The sequence below is a fragment of the Sus scrofa genome, chromosome 2 (assembly GCF_054392235.1).
Source record: "Sus scrofa isolate SSC_HxYL_T2T_F1_AM1 chromosome 2, Sscrofa_HxYL_maternal_Yorkshire_Landrace_v2.0, whole genome shotgun sequence".
NCBI lineage: Eukaryota > Metazoa > Chordata > Mammalia > Artiodactyla > Suidae > Sus > Sus scrofa.
This window is the reverse complement of record NC_139384.1, coordinates 143,531,057-143,546,207: the sequence shown is the minus strand read 5'-3', so window position 1 is coordinate 143,546,207 and position 15,151 is coordinate 143,531,057. Positions and strand designations below refer to the sequence as shown.

Below are 15,151 nucleotides of genomic sequence, written 5' to 3'. Positions count from 1 at the left end.
TCTTCTTATAAGGTTACAATTTTTTAAATTATGAGGTCTTTTTTTTTCTGCTCCTTAATGTTTTTCTACAGCATATTAAAAGAAAAACAAAATTTTCATCTCTTCATAAGTAGTAATTTATATTCTCTGGATTTTTTTGCAGCCAAAACAAATAGATTCTGTCTTTTGATTTTTGCTAGAGCTACTGCTTTGTAATGACATGGATAGTGTGCTTGTCAGAGCAAGGGTGATATCCACAGAACAGTTCTCTTATCAGCGATCCAACCCTGAAAGCCAACTTTCCTTCTGCTCATGAAACATGCTTTTATTGGAATATATGTATGTGTTAGAAGAGAGTGGCGAAATGACAAAGAAGGAATGTAAGAAGTTACATATTTTATTAATAAATTAATTACATTAATATTTCAGATTTTCAATGGTGAGACATAGCTCACACTTTCATGCTTTACCTTATATGCCAGATGTGCATAACTTTCACTCTCGAGATTTTTGATATTTAAACTTTTATCTACAGAATTCTCACATGATAAGAATGCTGCAAAATCAAGGCAGTTGGAGTTGGTCAGACCTGGGTTTTGTATTGCCTACTTCATTTCTTTCTTGAAACAACTGGCAAATTATTTAACCTTTGTGAGCATCAATTTCATGATTTATAAAATGGGAGTAAATAGTAGATATTTCACAGAGCAATGTAAAGATCAAATAAAAGTAGGTTTGCTAAGCACACACCTGGCAAGGAGGCTGACAGACACTTACTGGGTGAAAAATAAATGGCTACCAAAGTGGCACCATAAGGTAGCACCCACACCTGATGGAGAAGCCCTGGCACCTAGGTCTGAGGTCATATTCTCACATGGAGCTCCAAGCGTTCTAAATGCCTAACAGTTTTGACCAGATGAGTGGCCCAGGAACTGTGCTGGTATAGGAGGAATTCAGAAGGCTTCTCTGAGGATTCCTTACCAATGCTGCTGCTACCTTTGGCTTCAGAGGTCAGTGGTAACATTAAAAAAATCCTTTCAACTTCTCTGTGAATAGTTCCTTATAAGCCAGCGGACTTACCTCTAAACAAATCCTCTCATGTGGATTAACAGACTCCCTTACTGACACTGAGCCATGAAAATGTTCTGACTTGATTCACTCTTCATGATGACCACATTCTTCTAGCACCTGCTAAACTATCTATGAAGACCGTCTACTGTTCATGGGTCTTAGTAATTGTCTTGAATTTATGAACTAATTTCCAAGTCTAGATAATATCCAAGCAAACATTTCACAACAATTTGGGAATATTAGAATGGTAGAGGTGTCCTCTACAGGAGCTAATAGGCTCATGAAACGGTGCTCAACATCGCTATTTATTAGAGAAATGCAAGTCAAAACCACAATGAAGTATCGTGTCACACCTGTCAAAATAGCTATCAACAAAAAGTCTACAAACAGCAAGTGTTGGTGAAGATAGAGAGAAAAGGGAAACACAGTACACTGTTTTAGGGACTTGAAAGTAGTGTAGCCACTAAAGAAAACTGTAGGGAGGTTCCTAAAAACTAAAAAGAGAGTTCCCATATGATCCAGCATTTCTACTCCTGGGTATATATTCAAAGAAGATGAAATCACTAATTCAAAAAGATACATGCATTCAGTGTTCATGGTAGCATTATTTACAAGAGCCAAGATATGGAAACAACCTAAGAGTCCATTAACAGATGAATGGATAAAGAAGATACGATATCTATATATGTCACATACCACATATAGATATGTGTGTGCATACACAAGACACACACAATGGAATACTATGCAGCCATAAAAAAGATGAAAATTTGTCATTTGCAACAACATGGATGGAACTGGAGGGAATTATGCTTAGTAAAATAAGTCAGAGACAGATAAGTACCTTACCACTTATATGTAGAATCTAAAAAATAAAACAAATTAGTGAATATGACATAAAAGAAATAGACTCACAGACACAGACAAATTAGTGGTAACCAGTGAAGAGAGGGAGAGGGGAGGGGCAAGAGAGAGGTATGGGATTATGTGTAAAAGAGAAAAGCAACAAGGATACATTGTATAACACAAGGAATTACAGCCATTATCTTGTAATAATTATTCATGAAAAATAACCTGAGAAAATACTGAATCACATGCTGTACACCTAAAACTAATATAATATTATAAATCAAGTATACTATAATTTTAAACCTATATGGAATAATTTTTTTAAATACATTTTTCCTCTAACATAAGAGGTGAAATTTTCATTTAGAATTTTTTCTATTGTAAGACATAAAAGAAAAAAGACATTTTACCACTGTTTAAAATCATTAAATTGGAGTTCCTGTCGTGGTGCAGTGGAAATGAATCTGACTAGGAACGATGAGGTTGGGGTTCAATCCCTGGCCCCTCTCAGTGGGTTAAGGATCTGGCGTTGCCATGAGCTGTGGTGTAGGTTGCAGACGTGGCTCGGATCTGGCATTGCTGTGTCTGTGGCATAGACTGGGAGCAATAGCTCCGATTAGACCCCTAGCCTGGGAACCTCCATATGCTGTGGTTGCGGCCCTAAAAAGACAAAAGAAAAAATAAAATAAAATAAAATAAAATAAAATACTAATGACAATAGCACAAATATATTCTTATTTCATTCCTTCTCTTGAAGATAAGAGGGAACAAATGGACTCAAACTAGTCTTCCAGTGCAACTTTATAATTGAATTGACACTATATGCAGGATGGCGCATATCTATAGAGTTCCTTCAATAAAAAAATTATCAGTTAATGCTATTGAAGTACACACCAGGTACACAGAATATCTTTTAAAAGGGTTTTGTTTGTTTGTTTTCTGGGGGGCTGCAACTGCAGCACATGGAAGTTTCCAGGCTAGGGGCCAAACTGGAGTTGCCAGCCTATGCCACAGCCACAGCAATCCAGATCTGAGCAGCATCTGCAACCTACACTACAGCTCACGGCAACTGCCAGATACTTTAATACACTGAGCGAGGCCAGGGATGGAACTCTTATCCTCATGGATACTAGCTGGGTTCATTATCAATGAACCACAACGGGAACCCCTAAAAAAATGGTGATGAGGAGCTAAGAATAATTTAAATTTTGGTGTTTATTTCCCTCAACATTCACCTATGCTACGCATTTATATTTTAAGCACATGATGTTTCTCCTCTACTCATCCCTGTCACTTTGTGTTTGTCACAATTCCTCCTCTTTTTTTTTTTTTTTTTTTTTGGTCTTTTTAGGGCCACACCCACGGCATATGGAGGTTCCCAGGTTAGGGGTCTAATCAGAGCTGTTGCTGCCGGCCTATGCCACAGCCACAGCAACGCCAGATACAAGCCAAGTCTGCGACCTACACCACAGCTCATGGCAACGCCAGATCCTTAACCCACTGAGAGGGGCCAGGGATCGAACCTACAACCTCATGGTTCCTAGTCAGATTCGTTTCCTCTGCGCCATGACCAGAATTCCTACTCTGCTGCTCTTAGTCTCTGAGTAACAGAAGCCCAAAGAATTACATTTCTCTTCATCAAGAAAGCCATTATGAAGCACCTTTCTTTCTGGATAAATTCATTCAGTTTGCAAACTTTACTCTTACCCAATAAATACAAAATTTCTTTACCTATCTTGGACAAAATTATGAAATATGGCAGGCAAGATAAACATCTAAAAGACTAAGGCTGACAATGAGGTCAGTAAAACTTGAGAAGCTGATGACGTGGGTAAAACTGGCTAAACTCCAGACCAAACAGTTGGGGCGGGGCGGGGGAGGTATAGGATAATAACTTTCATCTGGTTTAGAAGGATGTTCTCACCAGCTGAAATACGTATTAAGGTACCATGTGAAGTTACAACTGCCTGGTTTGTTGCTACAGGGCTGTGCCACTTAGAAAAAAAAATCATTTTTACTTCCAGAAAATGAACTCTTGCACATTGACCAGCAGAGAGGAAGGATTTCAGGAATAGCTGAAGTGACTTCCTTATTTGAATAATGGGAACCTGATACTTAATTCCCTGGTTGACCTGAGATGAGCAGTAAAAACTGATTCTGCTTACAGACTATTGGCCATAGCTGAAAAATGAGATTGCAATTAATGTTAGAAGCATTTCTCCCTTCTTTTGGCATTTTTTTATTTTTAGGGCTGCACCTGCGGCATGTGGAAGTTCCCAGGCTAGGGGTCGAATCAGAGCTGCAGCTGCTTAAACCACAGCCACAGCAACACAGGATCCAAGCCTCATCCGTGACCTATACCACAGCTCAGGGCAATGCCAGATCCTTAACCCACTGAGAGAAGCCAGGGATCGAACCCAGGTCCTCGTGGATACTAGTTGGGTTCGTTACTGCTGTGCCACAATGGGAACTCTTAGAAGAATTTCTATGCTTTGAGATTACTGGTGAAATGATTTTAAAGGTTTTCATGCTTACATCAAAATGCCTTTTAGCTTCTCTCCGTCCAGATGGGCTATACAATTAAACACGTCAAACTCCAAGTCTCTGGCATGGAATAAATAGGCCATTAAAGGTCTGAGGGCAGCCTCAGGTTCCTGGTGCCACAAGCCTTCATTCTGTCACGTAAACTATACAATATGACTCTTTATTACAGGTGAATCCCAAGTTCAGTTCCGAGATCAATACTGAAGGTAATCACATGCCTTATTTTACCTCTTCCTTTAGGAATTTAACTATTCTAAACGACTAGAAGCAATGCATTTTTCTCCATTAGAACAGTGTTTTGAAGATCAACATCTACAAACCAAGATTAATCAAAATCTCCTAATTTTTAACAAGCCAAGAAATAGTATCTTATTGAAATTTTGTTCAGGCAAGGCACCCAACTAAAGAAAAACAAGATATGAAATGCATTAAAGATTACTAAGATTGTTCACTTTAGGAAATGTTTTTAAAATTACTTCAGCCAGGAGAAAAGAATTCAGATGGACTAGTGAAAAATTAATGTTAGATTCAATTGCCTAGAGGCTCCTTCTTGAGCAAGTAGGCTCTATTGAAATTACTGAATGCAAAGAGGATAAATCAATGGAAATCTTGTTGAGGACCTGCCTGGAAATAAAAATTTCATCGGGAATGCAGACAGTAAGGTGGTTACAAGTTACTTACATTTTCAATTCTGTAATAAAGGTAATGTGAATTTAGGCTGTTTTACTGTTCATTCAGTTTATTCTTCCCGTTTCTTACACACAGACTGAAAAACGCAGAGGAATCATCCTTGATCTCTTTGCTTCCCACTACACACTCAATCCGTCAGCAAGTCCGATTTTCTCCAACCTAAAATACTTTCTGAATTTCCACTTCTCCTCATCTCTACCACTAACACTCTGTGCAAACCATTTTTCTTTCTTTCTTTTTTTGTCTTTTCTAGGGCTGCACTCACGGCATATGGGCATATGGGCATATGGAGGTTCCCAGGCTAGGGGTGGAATCAGAGCTGTAGCCGCCAGCCTACACCACAGCCACAGCAATGCCACATCCGAGCCATGTCTGTGACCTACACCATAGCTCACGGCAACGCCGGATCCTTAACCCACTGAAGAGGCCAGTGATGGAGTCCGCAACCTCATGGTTCCTAGTTGAATTCATTAACCACTGAGCCACGAAGGGAACTCCAACAATTGCATCTCCATGTCTGATGCATGCAGTGACCTCTTCACTGCTCCTTCCTCATCTTACCACTCCCTTTCATTTTGTCCTTGCACAGCAGCCATATTAAAAACAAATCAAATCATGGTCCTGATGAAAACACGTGAGTGATACAGTTAGGATAAAACTCACGTCTATACTGTGTCTCACAGGTCCTTACCTGTCTGGTCTCTGTCCACCTCTATGACCTATCATTGCTCCCCTCCCTGACTTTGCTGCAGCTGAGCTGCCCTCCAAAGGGGCTGCACTGGATGTGTTAGACTAATCCCTCTAATCACCATTTCAGAACATTCCTTTATGCTTGTTGTTTGGCTTACCCCCTCTATCTTATTTGCCTTTCTTCTTCTCATATTTGATTTTCCACTTAACTGTCACTTACTCAGTATGCACTACCCTTTTATTTTGACTTTTATTTCTTTCTGGCACTTATCACTACATTAAACTGTATTGTCTATCTACCTCTTTGTTATCTTTCTCTCCTAAAGAGAATGTAAACTCCGTAACAGGGACTTTGAAAAATCAGACTATGCCGGACTGTCCAACAGTTTAGGCACAGCATATATTTTTCTTTCCTCCTTTTCCTACAAAGTCACTAAGTATTCCTGACGAGGGGTCTGGTTGTTACTGATACCGTTATTACTATTTTACTACAGACTTTGATTTCATTGCACATATTCACCATCCATTTGAAGGAAGGTTTCGGAAACAAAGTTTTGGTAAATCTCTTAGTGATCTGACTCGTTCTTGTTGTCTCCATAAGCACTGTGAGATAGTGACCTAGCACACACACTCAAGCCAGACTAGCTGGGTTTGACTTGCCATCAAATTACCTGCTAAATGATCTTTTTATAAGTTCCTCATTTATAAATGATGAATTATAAGGATAACACTGGTCACACACATATTACATACATGCCATATAGTGTTCTCTGCAAGGGCTGAGAGAGCTAATATGTAATACATATTCATATAACATGAAGCTCTTTGAACAATTCTTGGTACAATATGAGCATTTAAGAACGTTAAGTTTCATAAACTTCACTAGATAGAAATGAGTTCTACGCTTCAGAGAAATAAGACTTGGTATTGATGACTACATCGGAGGATTAAGGTTCGGAAAAGTTGGCTTCTGCCATCTATGAGAGATCATACAGCCTTTGTGTTAATTTCCCCAAATCTCATTAAGGCTGCAGAAGTGGCAGGCCTTTGAAACACAGTCACATTTTCTAAGAAGTCTGTGGCTCTGGGGTGGAAAGTGAAAATGCTTCCGTTTTCTGTAAAGTAAGGGTTGATTCTTTGCAGAATGCCTTAACACTTTGAATGCACAATCGATGTGAACCGATTTGCTGTTTCAGTCAAACAACCGGTCAATTGGTACAAACTGCAACAAACTAGTTATGTTCCCAGCACATACCCATGTCATCTGATCCTTGGTCTCTTATGGCCCATGCATACAAATCTTGTGATAATCAATGCAAACAGGTAGGGAGTACTCTGCAAGTATCTGAAGAAATAAATGAGATTGGAATGAGAATAAGCAGATGAAGCCAAAATTCTACAAATAGATATAGGATACATGTTATTTTTAAGTTTTAAAGTGATTCTCAAATACTACAATGGCAATCTATTTTAGGGATTATGAGACTCTGATTTGTTGATTTGGACATCTTTAGGGTCTAAAAACAGATGTTTTTATCCCAAAATAACATGGTATTAGTGACAAAGTGTGTGTGTTCGGCTGTACACATGCAGCTGGGTACGTGGTGGGGTTGTTTTTATAAAAAATGAGAAAAACTCTTGGCTTAGCAGACAGAACTAAGGTTAGGAGTTTTTAAGTTGGTTAAGTTATCTAACTTAAGTAGTGTTAATAATGGATGCAGGTATGTAACTCTTACTTCATGAGCTTGAGTATGCAAGAAAGGTCATAGTCATTTGCCTTTTTTTTTTTTTTTAACCATTTCTTTAAGTCTAACTTAACTGGACTGCACACCTGTCCAGGCTAGACAGGGCCATTTTATCTTAGCCATTATTTTGACCCTTGCCCCCATGCCCTTGCTCAAGGGGGTGCAAAGATCCCAAACATCTTTGCAGCGACAGATGTTTGAGAAGTCATCCCTAGCTCTGGTCTTCATCTGCCCAAGTTCCTTAAAATCTAGTGGCGCCTAAAATTCTACTCCTTGTTTAGGTTCGAGGGGCTAAATCATCATAGATTCTGGGAAGGTCATAAAATCCATCACTGGGAAAGTCTTGAAGACCGTTTCTTCCGACAGTTAAACATTTAATTCATAAGGCATAGATAACGCCAGTGTTATTTAAACTTATCTAGGCCACAGAAAGTGATAGAAAACTCCCCAGTTATGTTAATAAGGTAAACTAAAAACAATATGCAGAAAAGATAGTTTTAAAAGACTACAGGTCCCAAGTCGCTTATGAAAACAGATTAGAAATTTAAGTTTAAAAGTTCGTCGATATATGACAAGAATAATGATCTATGATCTACCAATATTTACTCCAGAAATTCAAGGATAGCTTAAATACCAGAAATACACCAAAGAAATGAATTTAAATGACAAACTGAGAAAATTAATAAAATACATCCAATAAGTGTTTTACTTTATTATGTAATACTCAGTATTTTTTAAAATTAGAAAACAATGTAAATTCTGAATTCTGAAATTTTAAAACATTTGAATAGCAAGCAGAAACAAGACAAATGTGCCCACTACAACAGTGAATTGCAGGTTCAAGTGAATGCAGTAACACACACACACACAAAGAATAGTAAAAATGCAGAAAAAGAGCTGAAAGATTTCTTTTTTACTATGATATATTTTGATGCCTCGAAAAACCAAGAGACTTTAGAAATGCACTGTTAAAAGTTACAGTGTATTTTAATAATGTGGCTGGATTCAAGGTAAATGTAAAAAATTTAATATTTCTTCTTTATATAAAGCAATATTCTCCTAGATAATATGAGAAAAATTAATTTGAACAATTGGGTTAAAATATAATAAAATAAGGAAAATATCATTAAATGTTATACTGTTACATTAAGGTATCAGAGCTATCTGAAAATAATTATACATTTAAAAATTTATAAAACAGAGTTTTAGAGACCCATATCCTATTGTTAAAGAAGAAGAACATCACAAAAGTACTAATTCTCTCCTGATACTAGTAAAGAAATCTGATGCATTTTCAAATAGAATTCCAATAGGATATTTGGGGGAAACAGGATTAGATACAACATTTTTGATTCATATGGAAAAATAAGGGAGATATGAGAAAAATAGCTATTTTCTTTTTTTTTAATTTATTTATTTTTCCGCTGTACAGCATGGAGGCCAAGTAACACTTATATGTATACATTTTTTTTCCTACCCTTTGTTCTGTTGCAATATAAGTATCTAGACATAGTTCTCGATGCTACTCAGAAGAATCTCATTGTAAATCCATTCCAAGTTGTATCCAATAACCCAAAGCTCCTGATCCCTCCCACTCCCTCCCTCTCCCATCAGGCAGCCACAAGTCTCTTCTCCAAGTCCATGATTTTCTTTTCTGTGGAGATGTTCATTTGTGCTGGATATTAGATTCCAGTTATAAGTGATATCATATGGTATTTGTCTTTGTCTTTCTGGCTCATTTCACTCAGTATGAGAGTCTCTAGTTCTATCCATGTTGGTATAAATGGCATTATGTCATTCTTTTTTCATGGCTGAGTAGTATTCCATTGCGTATATATACCACAGCTTCCTAATCCAATCATCTGTTGATAGACATTTGGGTTGTTTCCATGTCCTGGCTATTGTGAATAGTGCTGCAATGAACATGCGGGTACATGTGCCTTTTTCAATGAAACTCTTGTCCAGATATATGCCCAAGAGTGGGATTGCGGGGTCATATGGAAGTTCTATGTATAGATTTCTAAGGTATCTCCAAACTGTTCTCCATAGTGGCTGTACCAGTTTACATTCCCACCAGCAGTGCAGGAGGGTTCCCTTTTCTATTTTCTTAGCAGGACTGTTTTCTTTGTAGGTACGAGAATATATTTCCTTCTTTGTCATTTCACAGATATTATCTTAGCACCATTTCTCATTAGAATTTGATTATTTCAACAGCATTTAACAGTGTTACTCTTAGGTAGTTAACCACTCAATAATTATTCCTCCTCTTTTTACAGTAACTGAGACCCTACACTGTTGAGTGTAGCAGTGTATACCAGTTTTTGTTCCATTTTGGAGTACCCTATAAGATGAAAATGGGATGTTGGGTGGGGTACCTGGCAAGCTCTTTAAGAGGGGCTGACTCAGTTGGCTCATGCTTTTCCTCCCCCTTTCCTTTCCTCTCTATTTGTGATGCCTAGAGCATAGAAATAAGTGGATGTTCAATTGTCATCTTCAAGCGAGCTTGAGAATTTTAGCCATGTGCTAAAAAGATGATAGAAAGATGCCAGATCCCTGAGGATGGTGGAGCCACCATCCTATATCATGTCTGCCTGCCTTTGAACTTGGCTGCTACTTTTTTGTGATTTCTTTAAGTTTAGCCAAACTTAATCAGGTAATTTAGTGCATCTTCAACAAACTCTCTATCCTTGGAGGGACTTTCTAGGTGTGTATGTAACTGCGTCCATCTCCTGCTTAAAATACTTCACTGAATCCTTATTGCTTAGAAAACAAAATTGAAATTCTTTAGGTTGCCATTAACTGTCCTCTGAGTTATGACCCTTCTTAAGCCTTCACCATCTCTATCCTTTCTAATACAGATCCCTTCCCCATATATAACCTGACCTGTAGACTTCAGAGAAATCATGTGTGATCAACCAAGTTCCACTGCGAAGCCCTTTCTAAGCTGTTTTTGGAATCCCTGAGTTCCTTTATCAAAAGATTTATTTTGAATTTTCTTCATATAATTTGCCTCCCTTCCAACCAAACAGGGGTGATTACTTGAATACAAATGCAATTTCTTTCTTTTCTATATCTCTAGGCCCTTGTAAATAAATTGGAAAATATCAGATATTCCATAAATACATGTTGCCTTTATCAGTTAGAATATATGCTAACTAAACTCTCAAGGAAAAGTGTGCCATCTCTAACTTCCTTTACTCTGTCCATCAGTATTGTCTCAGAGACCCGGGAAATCGTTCTGCCCATAAGAACGTCTAATTCTGCGCACACTGGGATAGAGAATATTCACTGAGAAATGAAGATGTGCCAGATGTGGTGCTGGGCACTTTACACACCTTTCCTCATTCAGCTTTAAAACAACTCACTGAGATAATTTATATTGCTATTCTGTCCATTTTGCATCTAGAGGATTTCTAGAGATAAGAAAATAACGAATTTCCCTAGATTACAGAAGTAGCGAGTTGTCAAGTTGGGGTTTGGCTCCAGGCAATGAGACTCTAGGGCTCCATGTGCTGCTCTGATTCCCTGGAGTAGCTGCTAATTGTTTCACACTGAAACCAAATTAGACCCAGGTTTTAATCATGCCTCTGCCTCTTACTACCTAGGTGACCTCAGGAAAACCACTTAAATTCTATGCACTAATTTCTTCATTTGTAAAATAGAGATAATAATTACCTCTTTTGGTGACTTGTGAAAATTGAAATGAGCTGGTGCTTGAGTTATTCTAAGTCACTCTTTCTTAGAAAACTGGGTTTCTTCACTTATTGTATTATAAGGCATTAGGGAAATTGAGATAAGATGTAACATGTTTTTTTCAACAAAAATATTCATTTTATTCAATTTTCTCAGTCTTAGATCATTAAAAAATGCTAGGAAATCAAGTGGCATGCTTAATGTTCTGTGTTTCAATAGCAGGACTATGGAGTTAACCACAAAGAAATAGTCTCTGCTCCAGCCCTTATGGAAATCACCAAATTCTCTCATGGTTAAATGGGTCAATTAATTATTCACATTCAGTGAAGTGACAGAAACTCTTGTTATCTCCAAAGATGTCACTTTACTTGATTCTGACTGATTGAAGACAAACTTTTTATTCTGTTAATCAGAATTAAAAGAAATAAACATTTTGCTTCATCTGAAATTTTTACTTCTGCATAAACCCATTCACAACATTTTCTGAACAAAAATATTTAGAATCTTTCTAAGTCAAAATGACCTAAACACAGAAAATTTGACATCCAGGGGTTGACTAGGAAAAATGATTCCTAGTAATAATGCATATATTCAAGTATAGTAACATTAGTCTATATGTAACATTATGGGGAAAACAGAAGAATTGAGCTATGCACATAAATGAGACATATCAACACAAAGACTTTTTGTGAAATCATGGAGCATCTGTTTTAAGCTACCACTAAGATTAACAGAATATAACCAGGTTACAATCCAGTAGCTTTCAAAATAGTATTAAAAGTTAACACTCAAGTTTTCTAAAGGAAACCTATAAGAAGTTTTTGGTTATATTCCTAAAGTGGGACCATTGTTTATGAATATAACTGGCAATTGCATGTTGTAATTTACGACAATTACCACTAGTTTTCAATTCTAAGAATTCTCAGCTGCAGTCTTTTTTAGCTTCTCTGCCAGAAATTGACTGATTGGACCTCAAAATCCATAAACACAGATCTGCATCCAGGCAGGCATTCAGTCCTCTTCCTTGGTAATTATAGCATCATTCCTTTAATAGAGGAACGGAGGAACCAAAAAATTTACAATGATTAGTTTCCATAGAGAGGAGGTTGCTAACATTCTGGACGGAATGTGCTTTTCACCCTCGGAAGCCTAGACGGAGACTAATAGCTCTAGAAAATAACTGCTCTATTGCCATAGTCCAGACTAGGTGCTCAGTATTCTCAACCACATCGGGCTTTAAGAACTTACATTATGACTCACACTTGTTTTATTCAGGAAAATAGCATATTTTCGGCTACTTCTTTTTACACACACACTCCAATCAGCAATGCCCCCTCCAGTCTTCAGATTTCTGGCTTCTTTCCAGCTTTGCAAGGAAAAGGAATCCTCAAGGATGAGTATCTGAGACTTTGCCATGCACTAGCCATGTTTGCATTCACGACTGTTCTTTCCTAGTCTTATGCTTCTTTCCAACAAGTAAAATACTGAAGGATCTGATTTTATTTGTCCTTTGGCTAAATAATTTCTTACAACAGATTATTTCCATGGGGCCCCTCTAATTTTAAACTAATTAGTAATAAAAATCATTTTCTCTTGTTTATTTAATTGCATACGCAGCATGTCACAAGAGGTTTTTAAGAATGAGGATGGAGGATCAAGGTTTGGAATCCTCATGGTTCCATGTTGATATTGTTTCTAAGGCTTGCTCCGATGCCACCCTTCTTTAGACATCCAGAGATATAAATCTGTTACTAGTCAGAGTGTCAGACTGCTTGGACTCCTATCATCCTTTTTTGCTTACTTTTTTGACTAATAAAGTAAATACTACATATAAAGTTTGTTTTTATTATTTGCCACACATATACCATGGTTTACTGATAACAAAAAAACCAAACCCCCACGAGCCTTTGTCCCTTTCTATAATATTTCCCATTTAGTTAAACTAAATCTTTTAATATTTGATACCTCTGCCAAGCTTAAAACATTACACTTTAATCCAACTGCTTTGGAGAGTCAATGTTGCTCAGTCCTTCACAGGAAGATGAATGCTACCTGTTTTGTACAATACCCCCCATTTTCCTGTAATACTTTGCTGAAATAGGTGAACCGAGAGTATAATAAGTTACCCACTACAAATATATTTAATAAATGAGTATAGAAAATAATTTTATGATCAAAAAAAGGGCTAGCAAATTTCATTTCTACCAAGACAAATGCTATTTTCTTTCCTAATGGAAGAGTTCAAACATACTGACAGTCATATAGCAATAACTGAACTTATCAAAAATATTTATCGAGTACCTACTTTGTGTGAGATTTTTCAAGGTACTGAACATGGTTGTGAGCAAGGCGGACAAAATCTCTGGCCTCATGGCACTTACATTATAAGAAGAGAAACATAAAAGACAAAAATATATTATTTATGTCAGGTAAAGAGACAATGAAGACAATATAAACCAGGATAAGAGTACAGAATATGAAGAATCATACATGGTGATCAAAGAATGCAGAGATGACATTTAAGCAAAAGCTTAAACTAGAAATATCTTTCAGAGAGTCTTCTAGGCAGAAGAAACTGCCAGAACAAATATCTTAAGCAAGAACATCCATGACTTGGTAAGGAAACAGCTATATAGCTGTTTAGAGAAGCTAGAGGCCAGGTCATTTGAAGCCCAATAAACCATAGCAAGGAGTTACAACTGTGCTTTAAAAGTCATGGTACATCAATAGAGATTTCCACATGGGAGTGACACTACATTATTTTGCATGCTATATGGAAAACAGGCATAGATATGTGAAATTTGGAATATAGAGTAAATCACTGCAGCACGTGAATCAGGAGTTCCAGAAGGATCAAGACTACAGGATACATCTGGGAGTCATCAGTAAGTAGAGAGAGTATTTAAGGGCACAACAGTAAACAGATCACCTAAGGATTATTACACATACATAAAGAAAGGCAGACAGCCCTATTCTCTGGAATTCCCCAATAGAGTGGTCAGAAAGAGAGTCAGAAAGTTTAATGGGGACATAATACACTCACAGTCAAGAGTTTCCAGAGGCAGCAAATGGTAAACTGTGTCTAATACTGCTGAGAGGTCAAAAAAGACGGCTGCCAAGTCACTACTCAATTTGCAACCTAGAATTTATTGTAGATTTTTTTGCAAGATTTTAAAAACAAGTAATATAGAATAAAACCTAACAGACTGTTACCTCTCAATTTTTTTTTGCTAACATTCTGCTTTTATTTGCTCCAAATCTCTAAAATAATAAGTAAAAATTTTTTACCAATATAGTATGAAATCTACTTTTCCTTTTCTATGCCTTCTTCCCTGAAGCATAATGACTATCCTCAATTGTTTATATTCACCCTGTAATTTTATTGTTTGTAGTGATAAAATATTTTTTGTCTTTAACGATTTCAGTGACAATCAAAATTTTACCTATTCTTTTCTGATTCATTTTTTTAAAGCTGATCTTTAAAATGCACAGATTTTCCATTTTGATACATATATCCACATATACATGGTCATAAATTTAACTATCATAATGTACCCATTATGTACTCTAAGTTACTTATGTAAGTGCCAGCTGATAAAGGTTTACATTTCTTTTTCTTTTTGCTACTATAAGAGATGCAATAAACATCTTTGTATGTCTTGTATATGTTCTTGTGCACATGCGGAAGAACTTTTAGTATTAAAACTAGAAGGATAATTGCTGAAATGTACATCCATAATTTTCTCTCAAAAAAATCATCATTTTCTCCAAAAAACAACGTCGAGTGTTTGTATACACTAAATTATTTATTTTGTCTCTCATGTTCTCTTAATTACATTCTGTTTTCTTTCTGTGTGATTTCCTTATGTCTGTCTTTTACTTCTCTGGTA

General features: G+C 36.8%; 1 long non-coding RNA gene across 4 annotated transcripts in view; it reads right to left on the bottom strand.

Moving 5' to 3' along the window:
• LOC110259475 (uncharacterized) overlaps nucleotides 1-15,151 on the bottom strand; it is a 531,787-nt gene that overhangs the window by 331,790 nt on the left and 184,846 nt on the right. For 2 of the 4 annotated variants that reach the window (XR_014838778.1, XR_014838780.1), the window contains exon 4: nucleotides 7,079-7,168. The exons of the other annotated variants lie outside the window; for them this stretch is intronic. This is a non-coding gene — a long non-coding RNA (uncharacterized LOC110259475). The remainder of the gene's footprint in view (nucleotides 1-7,078; nucleotides 7,169-15,151) is intronic. 4 annotated transcript variants of the gene reach the window in all.